Source organism: Schistocerca piceifrons, chromosome 6, assembly GCF_021461385.2.
Source record: "Schistocerca piceifrons isolate TAMUIC-IGC-003096 chromosome 6, iqSchPice1.1, whole genome shotgun sequence".
Lineage (NCBI taxonomy): Eukaryota > Metazoa > Arthropoda > Insecta > Orthoptera > Acrididae > Schistocerca > Schistocerca piceifrons.
In genome coordinates this window covers 360,114,506-360,129,417 of record NC_060143.1, presented here as the reverse complement: position 1 = coordinate 360,129,417, position 14,912 = coordinate 360,114,506, and the positions used below count along the sequence as shown (strand labels likewise).

At 41.9% G+C, this 14,912-nt stretch overlaps 1 non-coding gene across 1 annotated transcript; it reads left to right on the top strand.

Moving 5' to 3' along the window:
• The first annotated feature begins 4,211 nt into the window (after positions 1-4,211).
• Trnas-cga lies at positions 4,212-4,286 on the top strand. Its single transcript has one exon. It is a non-coding gene; the product is annotated as a tRNA-Ser (tRNA).
• The last annotated feature ends 10,626 nt before the right edge of the window (positions 4,287-14,912 follow it).

Below are 14,912 nucleotides of genomic sequence, written 5' to 3'. Positions count from 1 at the left end.
GCTACGCCTGACTGGCTGCTGTTGGGTCTGCAGCTCAAGTGAAGTATCTGTGCTTCTTGGCATCTAGACATCACCCACCAAGCTACGTGGCGTGCGCTCTAATATTCATGTCAGGCAGTTTCTTCTGTGTGGGCGGCAATATGTGATTAGGGAGTATGTAGGCATTTTCCACAGTGATGAAAAATGATAATTAGGCTTTATGTATGGTAGTTGTTGTATATTCCTCCTACATTTGTTTTATTCAAGTGATGAGTAAGTTCTTTATTTGCTGCAAATAATTTGTTTCTTGCACAAGTAGTTTGAATAAAAACGATTTCAGTCGCAATTTTTTTCGTGTTTTATTAAATTACACAATGCATTTCGGACACTGTGGATCCATCTTCAGAAGCAAATCGTCTTAATACATATTCTAAATTTATTCTTGAATGTGGTGAAATGCATTTTCCTGTTATGAGATACTTAGGTGATAGGAAACCTAAAACGTACGAAACCTAAAACATAGGACAACTAATACTTAACTTCCTCATTACAGGAAAGGTGTTGAGTTTGTGGAGGAATGAGGATAAGATGCCCTGACCTTGTGTTCAGATTATAAAAATGTCGTCAGTCAACCTGAACAAGACCAGAGGTTTGGGGTTCTGGAAATCTAGGAATGTTTCCTGACTAGATCATCCTCCCAGCAGACAAAGGTTCCACCACTGTTGTGATGAACTGGAGTGAGAGCGTCTGCCAGTTGTCCAAGACCTCCATTTCAAGCTCTGTCAAAGTGACTGCATCCCAGAAGTGCACCACAACCTCCAATCCCTGCTGAAATCCGTAGGCCTTTCCCAGAACCACTCCCCTGCATCAATCTCCCTACTCACCCCAACAACAACCTGCACATCCATCTTCTACCTGTTCTCCAAAATCCACAAACCTAACAATCCTGGGCGCCCCATTGTGACTTGTTACAGTGTCCCCACATAAAGAATCTTGACCTTTGTTGATCAACATCTGCAAATAGTTCTTCAAAACCTAGCCTCCCACATTAAAGACATCAATCGCCTCCCACACTGGCTCACTACCATCCCCACACCCTTATCTCTTAGATCCCTACTTCTCACTGCTGATGCAGCCTCCTTGTACACCAACATCCCTCATGCCTATGGCACTACATTTCCCAGCGCCCTGCAGATTGCAGACCAACCACTTCATTCCTCATACACCTAACATCCTAACTCATAGCTACTTCACCTTTGAAGTAGAGGTATACAAATAAATTCGTGGCACAGCCATGACACCTGCATGGCAACCTCCTATGGCAACCTCTTGATGGCCCACCTATATGAAACATTCCTAGCTTCCCAAAACCCCAAACCCCTGGTCAAGTTTAGATTTATTGATGTCATCTTTATGACCAGGGCCCAAGACCAGGACCCCTTATCCTCATTTCTCCATAACCTCAACACCTTCTCTCCCATCAACTTCACATGGTCCTCCTTCACCCATCATGTCATCTTCTTTGATGTAGATCTCCTTCTCTCAAATGGCTGCATCCACACTTCAGCCTACATCAAGCCAACAGTATCTGCACTTTGACAGATGCTACCCCTTGCACACCAATAAATTCCTCCCATACAACCTGATCACCCATGGTAGATGTACCTGCAGTGATGAGAACCCTCGCCCAGTATGCTGAAGGCCTCTCAAAGGCAATAACCTCCAGATCTAATTCACAAACAGATATCCCATGCCACATCCTCATACATACCTGATCCTCACATCCATCCCAAGAATCAACCACAAAGAAGCACCCCTCTTCTCACCACCCAGTACTGGAATGACTGAACCACATCCTTCATCAGGGCTTTGATTATTTACTGTCATGCCCTGAAGTGAGGGACATCCTACCCCAGGCGCTTCCAACTCCTATCAAAGTGGTGTTCAGCTGCCCACCCAAACTCCACAACATCCAAGTCCATCCCTATGCCTCTCCCATAACTAATCCCCTGCGACTAGGATCATACCCCTGTCGAAGACCCAGATGCAAGACCTGCCAAATCCACCCATCCAGCACCATCCACTCTGCTCCTGTCACAGGCTTCTCCTACCTGATCACAGACTGGGCCACCTGTGAAAGCAGCCATGTTGTATATCAGCTCTGCTGCAACCACTGCACAGGGTTTTTCATTGGTTAGACAACCAGCCAGCTGTCAGTTAGAATGACTGGCCCAAAAACAAGGTGGACCACCCACTGGCACAAGATGACACAGAGCAACAAAATGCGAGATTTCAATGGCTACTTCACAACCCATGCCATCTGAAACCTCCCCACCACCGCCACCTTTTCTGAGCTGCACAGATGGGAACTGTCTCTACAGGACATCCTTCACTCCCATAAACTCTCTGGCCTAAACCTAAGGAATCTCACTGTGCACCCACCACACATCCAATAGTGTGTGTGTGTGTGTGTGTGTGTGTGTGTGTGTGTGTGTGTGTGTGTGTGTATACATACGATCCCCTGCTCCAGTACCCATTCCGTTTTTTATTATTTGATGGACTTCACGTCTTCCTGGATTAGGTCGATCGAATGTAGTACTGACAGGAAATGTTCCATGTCATTTTCGGGGACGTGTATCAGCTTTTCCTTAATGTGGGTAGGTACATGAGATTTAAGTAGCCTAATAATGTCTCTCGACGATATAGGCTCGTCCCGATAGCGCGTCTTGTTGATGTATTTTTCAAAATGTCTTCTTAGGTTTCCAAGACGAGCTGAATAAGGTTCAGGATTGTACACCTCTTTCCTAAGCCTCTCTTGGATGCAAGGCGACCAATATTTTGCTAAAAATGTCTTTTCAAATCGCGCATATGTCAGGCAGCTTTCCGCTTACTTCAGTAGCCCATAATGCTGCGTCACCCGGAATATAGAATATGAAATACTGTATTTTCTGCGCTTCATTCCATGCGCTTGGCAATATGTTTCTGAAACTTTTGATAAATACTGCCGTATGTACGGACTTTCGTTCTGTAGTGAAAGTCTGGCATTGTCTATTTTTAATTAAACTTTCCTCGACTAATATTTCTGAGTTGTACTCATTTGCGCCTGGTGCATAGGCTGCCTGCCCTGACCTGGAGCTGCAGCTTTTCGCATTATCGCACGAAGATTCCTCATTATTATGTTGCGCATATGTCTGTGCGTTACCAAAAACATTGGTTACTGGCGACACACTTTCATTTTCTACACATCTGCTGCTACCAGCTAAACCTTTTTCCAAGTCTGATATCTGCCAATGCGGAATATCATCACTTAGTATTTGTTTGATAGCCTGAACATCACTCTGTACCTGGCTGTTTATTACAGCACTAAAAGATTCAGAGTCCTTATCGTCAAAAGCTGCTTTCACCTTTGATTCAATCTTTTTCTCAATTTCACTGTCTTTCGATTCTAACCAAGAATTGAACTCAGCCTCGATTTCAGTCGCTTGTTCGTTTAGTTTGTGTTCTACAAGCTGTGTAGGATCTTGTTCTAATTTTTCGATTCGGTTAGCTAAAATACCCATTTCATCTACAAAGGTAGTGTTCGCTACCTGCAGATTATTTACTTGCGCAGTCAACTCCTGTACACCCTTAGGTAGTGACTCAATCGTTTGTTTCATGTTTGCTATCTCCTTTTTGCACGGATTCTAAGGATTGTGCTACTTGTTGGTCACGCTCAGCTTGCTGGCGTTCCCGCTCAACTTGTGGCGTTCCCGCTCAGCTTGCTGTGCGAGAAAACTTTCGATTTTTTCGTCCTTTTCCGCTTGTTGTTGCCCTAAATTAGCCTGATAATTCAAAATTCGCTCTAACATGGCCTGAGTCGAATGTCCACCAGGCGGATTACCAATGAAACTTCCTGGCAGATTAAAACTGTGTGCCCGACAGAGACTCGAACTCGGGACCTTTGCCTTTCGCGGGCAAGTGCTCTACCAACTGAGCTACCGAAGCACGACTCACGCCCGGTACTCACAGCTTTACTTTTGCCAGTACCTCGTCTCCTACCTTCCAAACTTTACAGAAGCTCTACTGCGAGTAGAGCTTACGCCCGGTACTCACAGCTTTACTTTTGCCAGTACCTCGTCTCCTACCTCCCAAACTTTACAGAAGCTCTACTGCGAGTAGAGCTTCTGTAAAGTTTGGAAGGTAGGAGACGAGATACTGGCAAAAGTAAAGCTGTGAGTACCGGGCGTGAGTCGTGCTTCGGTAGCTCAGTTGGTAGAGCACTTGCCCCCGAAAGGCAAAGGTCCCGAGTTCGAGTCTCGGTCGGGCACACAGTTTTAATCTGCCAGGAAGTTTCATATCAGCGCACACTCCACTGCAGAGTGAAAATCTCATTCTTGCAGATTACCAATATATGGTTCCTGCTCTGTTGGTGGTTGTACTACTTCTTTTCCTACGTCTGCTTGGGCACTGGTGGACGGTGTCACCACTTCCTGTGCCCCCGCCCCCACAGTTTCACAGCTTATTTCCTCAAACAGATTGCTTGTCGCGTCTGCAGCACTCGCTTCTACGTTTACTGCACTGGTAGGTTACTGTTCCTCAGTATCCATGTTGCCTGTGCGTTGCCTATGCAGTTTCACCATATTTATGGTTTACAAACGTGGATACAGTATCTATCAACATACTCGTTGCACACAAAATATATGAACTTGTACATAATACACCACACAATGAAAAATTCTACCTACACTCAAACTCTGCCCTGTCACAAACAAATATCCTTAAACAACACACACACCACTAGTGATATGACTTCACTGAAATTCATACGCTACTGACAGGACAACTATACTGTAGTCTTACCTTTAATTTGTATGGTTCTGAGTTCGGCTGCACCAGGATTAAGTTGTTACAATTTCTCTGTAGAATCGGGTTCTACTAGTTCGGATTCCTCGCAGTGGTGTAGTTTTCATGAAAGAATTTTTCATGCAATAATACATGGCATTTTTACAAAATACATCTGTACACATATCAGTAAACATACATACACTACCTATTCTGAAAGAAAAAAAAACACAAAATTGATGGGACATTTTCGTAGCCACTGCTCATGCAGGCCCCACGCTTCTGGCCACCAAGTTGTTGCGTATCCCCGTGCTCTTAGATTTTATACGCAGTTTATGTTGCATATCACTTTAAGTAAACTGTGTGTTGATTATTGTTGCGAACACAAAAGATAAAATGCGGTTCTCGCTACTGGTTTCTGTAGTTGAAAGTCTTAACTTTGTGCCCTCTGATCTATTATGTGGGGATACGCACAACACTAAAAGATTTCCCGCTCTGAATGTATGATCTTTAATTTGCAAGACTATGTTTTCGTAATTCTGATCTGACTTGATAGAAATGGAACGCTGTATCATTACTGTAACTGATTACGAAATTAAACATGTCTTTCTCTATTTTCGTCTCTGAAATGCACTGAAAACTACTCTTATTATACGCACAGACGTTACAGTATGCAGTGTTTGCCAAACATAAAAGCTGCAGTGGATTTTTAAATACTTGAACACTATTGATTGCCACGGCTAGCACGAGAGCATGAAACTAAAAATGAAAATTGATTTTAATATGATTAGTCAGACCAGATTTCAACACTCTGATTTACATAAATTATTTACGTCACTGATAATATTGTGCTAGCAGTTTCCCATGTCCATCTGAAAACAACATAATAAAATCTACAATTCTCTTCTGGGGTCTCCGGGAAACTGAAAGAAATAATTTTAATGTACCATTACCTGCGCGCCTAGTTGCGGGAAAAATGTTTTCATTCAATTATAGTTTGAATTTGCCGCGGCAGCGGCTCCGGATATCGTGTCGCAGCACTGCGTCACGGAAAATTCTAAATTCACTTATAACGGCTAAAAATGTGGAATGAAATACTGGGAAAGCTAGCTACAAATTATTACAAGCATTTTTAACAATTTCTATATTCAAAATCATCATAAAATTCAAAGTACACCATTTTTATTCATCAGTATCCAATGGCGTCTTTCTCGATAAAAGAACAAAAGAAAGCTAACTAAGCGTTCCACAGAGCGTCACAGGCTCTACAACATTCACGGCTACAAGAAGACAGAGAGAGTAATGTCTAAACCTCCACTGTTTACAAGCAATTTAATATACTAATCTATATCTTTGTTATATTTTTAGTTATCATTGTCTGCTTCGGTTTCCACACTCGACGACCACAGACGTTGTTTGCAAAATGGTCATACATAATATTAATATAATATAACGGAAGTACAAGGCACATGTTACGATAAGTACGAGGGGTGTCCGTAAAATAAGGTTCCTAATTTTTTTTCACAGTGTAAAACTTGTTTATTTCATGAATGCGTACATTTTTTGAAAGTTCAGACTTCAACCTATTTTTCTACATAGTCACCACTGAGGTCAATACATTTTTGCAGGCGGTGTACGAGCTTTTCAATGCCCGAGTCAAAAAGATCTGCCACCAAGCCGCGCAGATACCTGAGAACCGCTTCTTCCAGCTCTTCTCTGTCGCCGAAATACGTTCCACCCAGGTGTTTTTTCATGTCAGGGAAGAGATGGTAGTCACTTGGGGCTAAGTGTGGGCTGTAGGGTGGGTGTATGACAATACCCCGTCCAAACTTTGCGATGAGCCCGTTGGTGGCTTTAGCGGTGTGCGGTCGAGCGTTATCCTGATGAAAACGCACCCCCTTGGACAGCGGTATGCTGTTGTTTTTAATTGAATTGTTTTGAATTGCACGGCGAAATTTTTGCAGTGTCTCGCAGTACCCGGCAGCGTTGATTGTTGTACCGGTGGGCAAGAACTGGCACAACAGACTACCCTTCCTCTCCCAAAATACTGTTGCCTTCACTTTGCTGACATTTTGCGTTTGTTTGAATTTTCGCGATCTCGGCGACTCTGGGTGCTTCCATTGTTTGGACTGTTCTTTGGTTTCGTCTCCAGTGGCGATGGAATCGAGGTATTCCTCTCCGTGAGTTCCGTGATTTTGAAGTTCTTGAGCCGCTTCAACGCGTTGACGTTTGTCGTCTTCGGTCAACATTCTTAGCACCCACCTCGCGCAAACCTTAGCATACCTTAGATTCTCCGTCAAAATTTCGTCAATAGAGGTTTTGCTGACATCATTTCGGAGAGCTCACGAGCCGTCACTCTTCGATCTGAGAGCTCCGCTGCCTCCACTTTTGCGATTGTTTCGTCAGAAACAGATGGTCGTCCGGAACGCTCCTCATGATAGACGTCAGTACGCCCGTCCTTGAACTCTCTGCACCATCTGCGCACGTCTTGTGCGCTCACACAGTTGTCTCCATTGATTTCGCATAGCTGGGAATGGATTTCTTCTGAATGTGTTTTGCAGGCAGGAAACGGATCTCCGAGCGCAGCTCACACCTGGCGGGCGAAGCGAGGGAGAGATCCATCACGTACGGCTGTCAAGCCAAGACTGAGCTCCGCAGGCAGCTCGCTGGGGAGGGGATTTGGAGTGGGAGAACCAAGGTACACTACAGAATCGCGGAATCCACCGTAACAGCGCTTTTCAGGACTGTAGCGCCATGGTAACCTTATTTTACGGACAACCATCAGAAACGGAGATCGACATTAGCGCTCCGAGTGGCCTGGCAGTGAACCCAGGTCGTACTACCAGCAGTCCCCATATGAATTTGACCTCCATGCTGACTAGCTTGATGCGCAACAGAAGTCTTGAGTACACCTCGTGCAACTTAGGAAATATTCGTATGTTACCGGTAGACTAATTATCTTCAGTTGTTTCCTGATATAAACAGTTTACTGCAAATCAACAAGATAACAGCAAAGCTTTCATGAATCTTAAGCTCTCCCCATCACCTAACGTGCGCAAGGTGGCTTTTAATAATTAATATTTGATAATGAAAACTCTTAGGTTTGCGTCTAAATGTTGGAGGGCCTCCGACATTCAGAATCATCGAGTAGGACTCACTCTCCCGGCTTATTGATCGTGCCATACCACAGCCGCATTTCGGTGCCATATCGTGCGTCCATTATAGCTGTCTGTGTTCCGATTGTGGGAACCGCTCCTTACTCTGTATGTCCATCTCTCCAGAGATAGTTGCGAGACTAGGCTGTTCGGACAGAATGTCAAATCAAACATTTTTCAGCCGTTTAATTTCCAAACTTATTTTACTGGGCTACCAGTTTCGACGATTTACTACGCCATCTTCAGACCCCCTGCCCGACGTTTAGTCGCTATAGGATCCTACACTGTTGCTTAAGGACGCGAGCTATGTTGTTAACTCCCATCATGCTGTTAATTCTCACTATGATACTATAATTAGCAAATAAAACGTGGTCCAAATAAGAACGCATTGGCACAGATATTTTACCGACTCCTCTGTTCGAAGTTACAAAATCTATGACTCCATTTGCTCCAATAATTCCTCATTGAGAGATTTAATCGGTAATGAAATTAAGTAATACGGCATTTATAAGAAAATCTCAGAGAAAACTTACAACTTCTTTTCTTTTGAACTTGTCACCTGCACTTAGCTGTTTAACTATTTTAACACCCTTCGGTCTCTCTTTTCCATACTGGAGACATAAACGAATCGTATTTTTTTGTGGTTGGCATCTTCGTAATTGGCGGGCCTCGGGTGCTTCACAGCTGTGTGGTGCTCAGGCGGTTCGACCACCGCGCTCTCGGAGGTACACGAAGGAAACATCTGGCGGGCCTAATGCTCCTGGTCTGTCGAAATTGTTAATCTTCCCCGCATCGCGTCAATTTTATTAAACAAGGCGCTGAAGCGAATACAACGAATGGGCTGTGTGAGAACACCTGCATATCTGACTCAAACTTTGTCACTTTTCCCTTGTACCAATCACCAACAGCCAGCAATGACTGATATCACGTCATGGAAACTTCCCAAGACAGATCGCTCCTCTGCCGTTCCCCTCATCGGTAAGGGGATATCACTATCTCATATCAATGTGTGTGTGTGCGTGTGTGTGTGTAAAATTACACTAAAGACCCAAAGAGACTGGTACACCTGTCTAATATCGTGTAAGGCCCCCATGAGCAGGCAGAAGTACCGTAACACGACCTGGCATGGATTCTACTAATGTCTCAGGTAGTGCTGGAGGGATCTGACACTATGAATCCTGCAGCGCTGCCATAATTCCGTAAGTTTACGAGCGGGTGGGGACCTCTTCTGAACAGCACCTTGCAAGGCTTGCTAGATATGCTCAATAACGTTCATGTCTGGGGAGTTTGGTGGCCAGCGGAAGTGTTTAAACTCAGAATTGTGTTCCTGCAACCACCCTGTAGCAATTCTGGACGTGTCGGATGTCGCATTGTGCTGCTCGAATTGCCCAAGTCTGTCGGAATGCGAAGTGGACATCAATTGATGTAGGTGATCACACAAGATGCTTATGTGCGTGTCACCTGTCAGAGTCGTATCTAGAAGTATCGGGGGTCTCATATCACTCCAACTGCACACCACTCCATTCTGTTACAGACCCTCCACCAGCTTGAACAGCCCCCTGCCGACATTCAGGGTTCATGGATTCATGAGGTTGTCTCCAGACCCATACATGTCCATCCGCACGATACAAGCGTAGGCAAATTGCTGCTTCTTGTATGGTGGGTGTAAGACGTGTACATTGCCGGCGATGGGCGAGGCATGACAGAATCTCTGATCAGAGAGTAGTTTATCGTTAGTTGTTGCTTGTGGCTAGTCTGCGCTTGTCTGCGCGAGTCGACAGTAGTCGTCAGTCCGTGCTAGTCCGTGCTAGTAAGCTGCAGTCGACGGGAGTCGGCATGCGTCGGCTGTGTGCTCTGCTCGCGACTCTGGTCAGGACTCTGGAGGATGAGTATTGTTGTAGAAGGTAAAGAAGCAGCCTTGCGCATATTAAATAATGTATGTTAATTGTAATTTAATTTGTTCCAAAAAAAATTTCCCAATAATAATTTTTATAATATAAAGCAACTCTTTTAAAGAAAAGCATTCATTTCAATTTAAAGAATATTTCAAATGCATGATCATTCCTTCCAATAATAAAAAAAATATATATATACGCCAGCATTGCACGAAGCTGTGTGAAAAAATTCCAACTTAAGAGCAGATATAATTGCAGTTTTTATTGAGGTAAGAATTTTTGCTTTTTTTTTTATTCAGAATACAGGGCCGAAGGGCAGTGCTGCTGTCCTCATAAAATTCATCAGGTTACAAAACTTTTTTATTATTTAGGTGTTTAGGAATTGGACGACGCGGCACGTTCTGTTACAATGAACGCTGCCCAGCTTGACACACCCGGTTTGCAAAATCTGCGTAATGAACAGATAAATTTTTCTAATGAAAATGAACAGTGTACTCAAAATACGGCAGATTTATTAGATTCTGATTTAGTGACTAACAGTGCACATTCTGTTAGCAAACATTTTCAAGAATCACAGCATAACCAAATGGTTACACAAAGCGTGACACATGCAGATACACCATCACACAGCACAGAGGATACAGTAGCTAATTTTGACATGGTTCGAGTTATAGCATTAATGCTATAACTTAATGAAAAACAAAACGAGAATCTCAAACAACAATTTAGTGAAAATTTCAGACAACTTAGTGAACAGAACAAACAACAACTTAATGAAAATAATGAAAATCTCAAACAACAACTTAATGAAATTAATGAAAAATTAGACAACAATTCCAAACAGTTCAATGAAAAATTAGACAACAATTCCAGACAGCTTAGTGAACAGATTACAGCCGTTGCCGCGCAATGTCATGATACTAAAGAACAATTACGTGAGGAAATTGAGGCTTGTGCTAGGAAAAGTAGTGAAGAAATTAGATCTGTTGCTCAAGAATTAAATACAGCCACAACAGAATCACTTGTAGATGAAATTAATGCAGTCACTGAACAATGTTCAGAAAACACAATACAGATACGCGACGAGTTTAATTTAAAGTCACCAGAACTTTCACGCACTCTGGATACGGAAGTCGATAAGAAATTTGAACAACAGAATAGCCAAATTGACGAATGTTTTAAAGTGACAGAAATGAAAATTGTTTCACTCACTAACACGTCACAGGATACGGCACGTTGCGAACATTTGTCACACTCACACAGCCAGTGTAACTTAAGTAATTTACAGTCACCACGCGACGCAGAATCTGAAGTGAAACAGACAAACAGATTCTTATGCAATCCTGAACCTGTCCACATATTCAGAGACGACAACGTTGATTATAAGCAATTTTTATCCGTGGAAAAATCTGAGGTACTTAATAATGACGGAACACAGATTCACGCTTTGGACAGAATACGACAATTTGCTTTTGTATTTTTATCAGCTTGGGCTGTAACGCAGAAACTAGCTTTGGACCTGATACAACAACTTGTTTTTGAATTTTTACCGGCATTGCCTGTAACGCAAAAGCTAAAATTTATTTGTAACGCGTAATGACCTCAGGGGATTCATTACGCTTCGATGAATATGTGCCGTAGCGTGCACAGGGCCCCGAGCCGTAGTAGTGCTGTTTCATCTTTAGTTTTCTGCACTGCTGCCTTCTCTTCTACTATCCTTTATATCTATTAAAACAGCTCTTCAACTATCGCTCTATCTAGTATTAAGAATGACTAAAGAAAACCCGATATGACAAGTTGTACCGAAAGTGATAATTTTATCATTATACGTTCCTGAAATGACAAGAACTACCAGCGTAAATTTAATATCAGAGAAAAATTTTAATCATCAATATGTGTAAAATTATTAGCAACAGCGAACACATTTTGGCAACAATAGAGGTTTTTCCCAACGTCAACATCAAAACCAGCCGGTTAGCATACCTAACCAACAATGTAATGTACAAGGTCAACCAAGCTTTAATGTTTCGCCGCCTGCACGTATAGCATCAGCTTCAACAAATAGTAACGCACAGCAACAAGGAAATTAGTACGTACAGAAAACACACTATTTCAATTCTTATCGCAATGCACCGTATAGAAATGACTATTATGACAGACGTAAAAATAATGAGCACAATTTTCAGCGTACATTTATTAACAGTCGGTCTTATGAGCAGCAAGTCATCAGCAGCAACATATTATCATGAATGAACCAGACAGTAGGTATCATCCAGAGCATAATGCGTGAGGAAGAAAAATGGTTCAAATAGCTCTGAGCAATATGGGACTCAACTGCTGAGGTCATTAGTCCCCTAGAACTTAGAACTAGTTAAACCTAACTAACCTAAGGACATCACAAACATCCATGCCCGAGGCAGGATTCGAACCTGCCACCGTAGCGGTCTTGCGGTTCCAGACTGCAGCGCCTTTAACCGCACGGCCACTTCGGCCGGCGTGAGGAAGAAATAACAGAACGGTACAAATAGTGGAAATGCCACAGCATCCTCCTGAAAATAATAACACGTCAGATAGAATTTGACTAGATACAGTACAGGTTGCATATTCCAGTAACGCAAGCAATACTTTTGTCACGCAGAATCTTGTTCACGAAAATGTTATTTGAAACATGCCTTGTTGAATGCTCCACTTTTACACATCCAGATCTTACTAGAAATTTTTCCATTGCCACCGACAGTTCTAACACCGCTTTAGGCGTACACATTTTTCAGGAAATTGAAGAAGATGGTTCTACAGTAATTAAAAACATCGCCTTTGCGAGTCGCATTCTGTCACCTGCTGAACGAAATTATTCTGTTACAGAACTTGAAACATTATGTGTTGTATGGGCTTTTACCAGATTTAGGCATTTTCTTTATGGAAGACATACTACCGTTTACACAGATCACAGAGCGATACAATTTTTACTTTCGGCTAAATTTACTCACGACAGATTAAGCAGATGGAAACTTTATTTGCAGGAATTTAATTTTACAATTGTTCACATTCCCGGTACACAAAATATTGTAGCAGACGCACTATCGCGTTCTCTCAGCAACAATCAGCAAGACATCGCAACCAACTTCTGCAAAGCAAATTTCAGCGTCATGTACATTGAACAAGTTGCATTTGAAAATTTCATTTCGTCGTCATTACAAGACATAGCACAAGAGCAGAGTAAAGATAACGTATGGAAAGAGATTAAACACCTTTGGCAAGATAATAATAATGTTACCATTAGAAACCATTACACTGTACGCAATAATATTCTGTTTCGCCACTCTCACCCTGACAGCAACAAGTGGTTATTATGCATTCCTGACGAACTTGTTAACAAATTAATTTGGTATGCTCATTTAAGTTACGCACATTACGGAGCCAGAAAATGTTTTCTTATACTGAGACAGAACTGTTATTTTACCAACATGTAAAAACGTATACGACGAGTTTTAGCGTCATGTGAAATCTGCCAGAAAGCTAAATCAAACACGACTTCACATGTTCCTCCATTACATCCCATTGTACCTGTTAAATTGAGACATATGGCCGCCGTAGACATTTTTGTTCCGATTCCCAGAACTAATAGAGGTTTTTGCTACATCTCTGTCGCTGTTGAACTCACTTCAAAATTTGTTACCTTCACTCCGTTACGCAAAGCTACTGCTAAAACTGTTTCGAAAGCATTTGTAAAACTTTTCTATTTCAAGTAGGGCATGTGTTGAAAGTAATTTCCGACAACGGACTACAGTTTCGATCTGCTATATGGACACGTATGTTACGAGCTAGAAACATTTCTCCGATCTATATATCCAAGTACCATGCTTCTTCGAACCCTTGTGAACGATTAATGAAGGAAATTGGTAAACTGTGTAGAATATACTGCCATAAAAGACGTATTGATTGGGACACATACATACTCTCATTCCAGGATGTAATTAATTCCATGCCAAATGAATCTACTATGCTATCTCCGTCTGTTATACTTAAAAATGTTGAACCACCTAACAAAATTAAAGAATTACTAACCTTTCCTACATCGCGTCGACTACGACACCAAGAAATAATTGACATTGCGCTGAACAACATCAAACGTGCCGCTGAGCGCCGGAGAAGACAGCAGAAAAAGGTTTGTACACGCCGTGACTTTCACATTGGACAGAAGATATTAGTACGTACACACTATTTATCCAACAGAGGAAAGAGTAGATGCAGTAAATTTGAGCTTCTACACGCAGGTCCATATCGAATTCGCAGCATTCTTCACCCCAATGTAGTACACGTCAAAACTTTGAGAACCAGAAAAAGCAAGGGCAATCACCACGTCTCCAATATTAAACCCTTTATTGAATGAACATACTTTATGATTTATCACACTGTAATGCCATTTCCTAATTTTTTTTATGACCACTTATGCAATTATATTCACATGAACACTTACTGATGATTATCGTATTTTTTCTTGGCAAGTGCCCGGCAAGGTAAGGTTAGCAGGTCGCTTTTCTTGTCGTTACACATCAGACTGTGCACATTTTCCATTTTTCATGTATGTATGATTGTTTTCCTGTTTTGTTTGTATGCACTATGAAATATTCAAGATATAACAAGCACCAGTTGACTTTAACATTTTGCCTTATGATATGTCAACATCGTGACTTTTTTTTTTTTTTTTTTTTTTTTTTGCTGCTACATTGTGATACTCTGTGTACATTTTTGCACCTGCACACTGTCTGTGTTTTTGACATATTACGTTTTCCGTCATGATGTTGGTGTATGCTCAATTATATCACTAGAAACCAGTTTCTATTTAATAGATATATGATTTAAATGCAAGACATTAACCTTTGTTCATCATTTTCAGAAAGAAATAACGTGTAAAAGAAATAAATTAAACAGAAATGGAATTTCACCTTCGGAATGAACGAAAAAGATGCAATACCTCATCACGAAGAGTAAATGGATCAGAATTAACAAGCACTAACGAGAATATACTATACACATCGTATGATAGCAGTCTTAACTAATT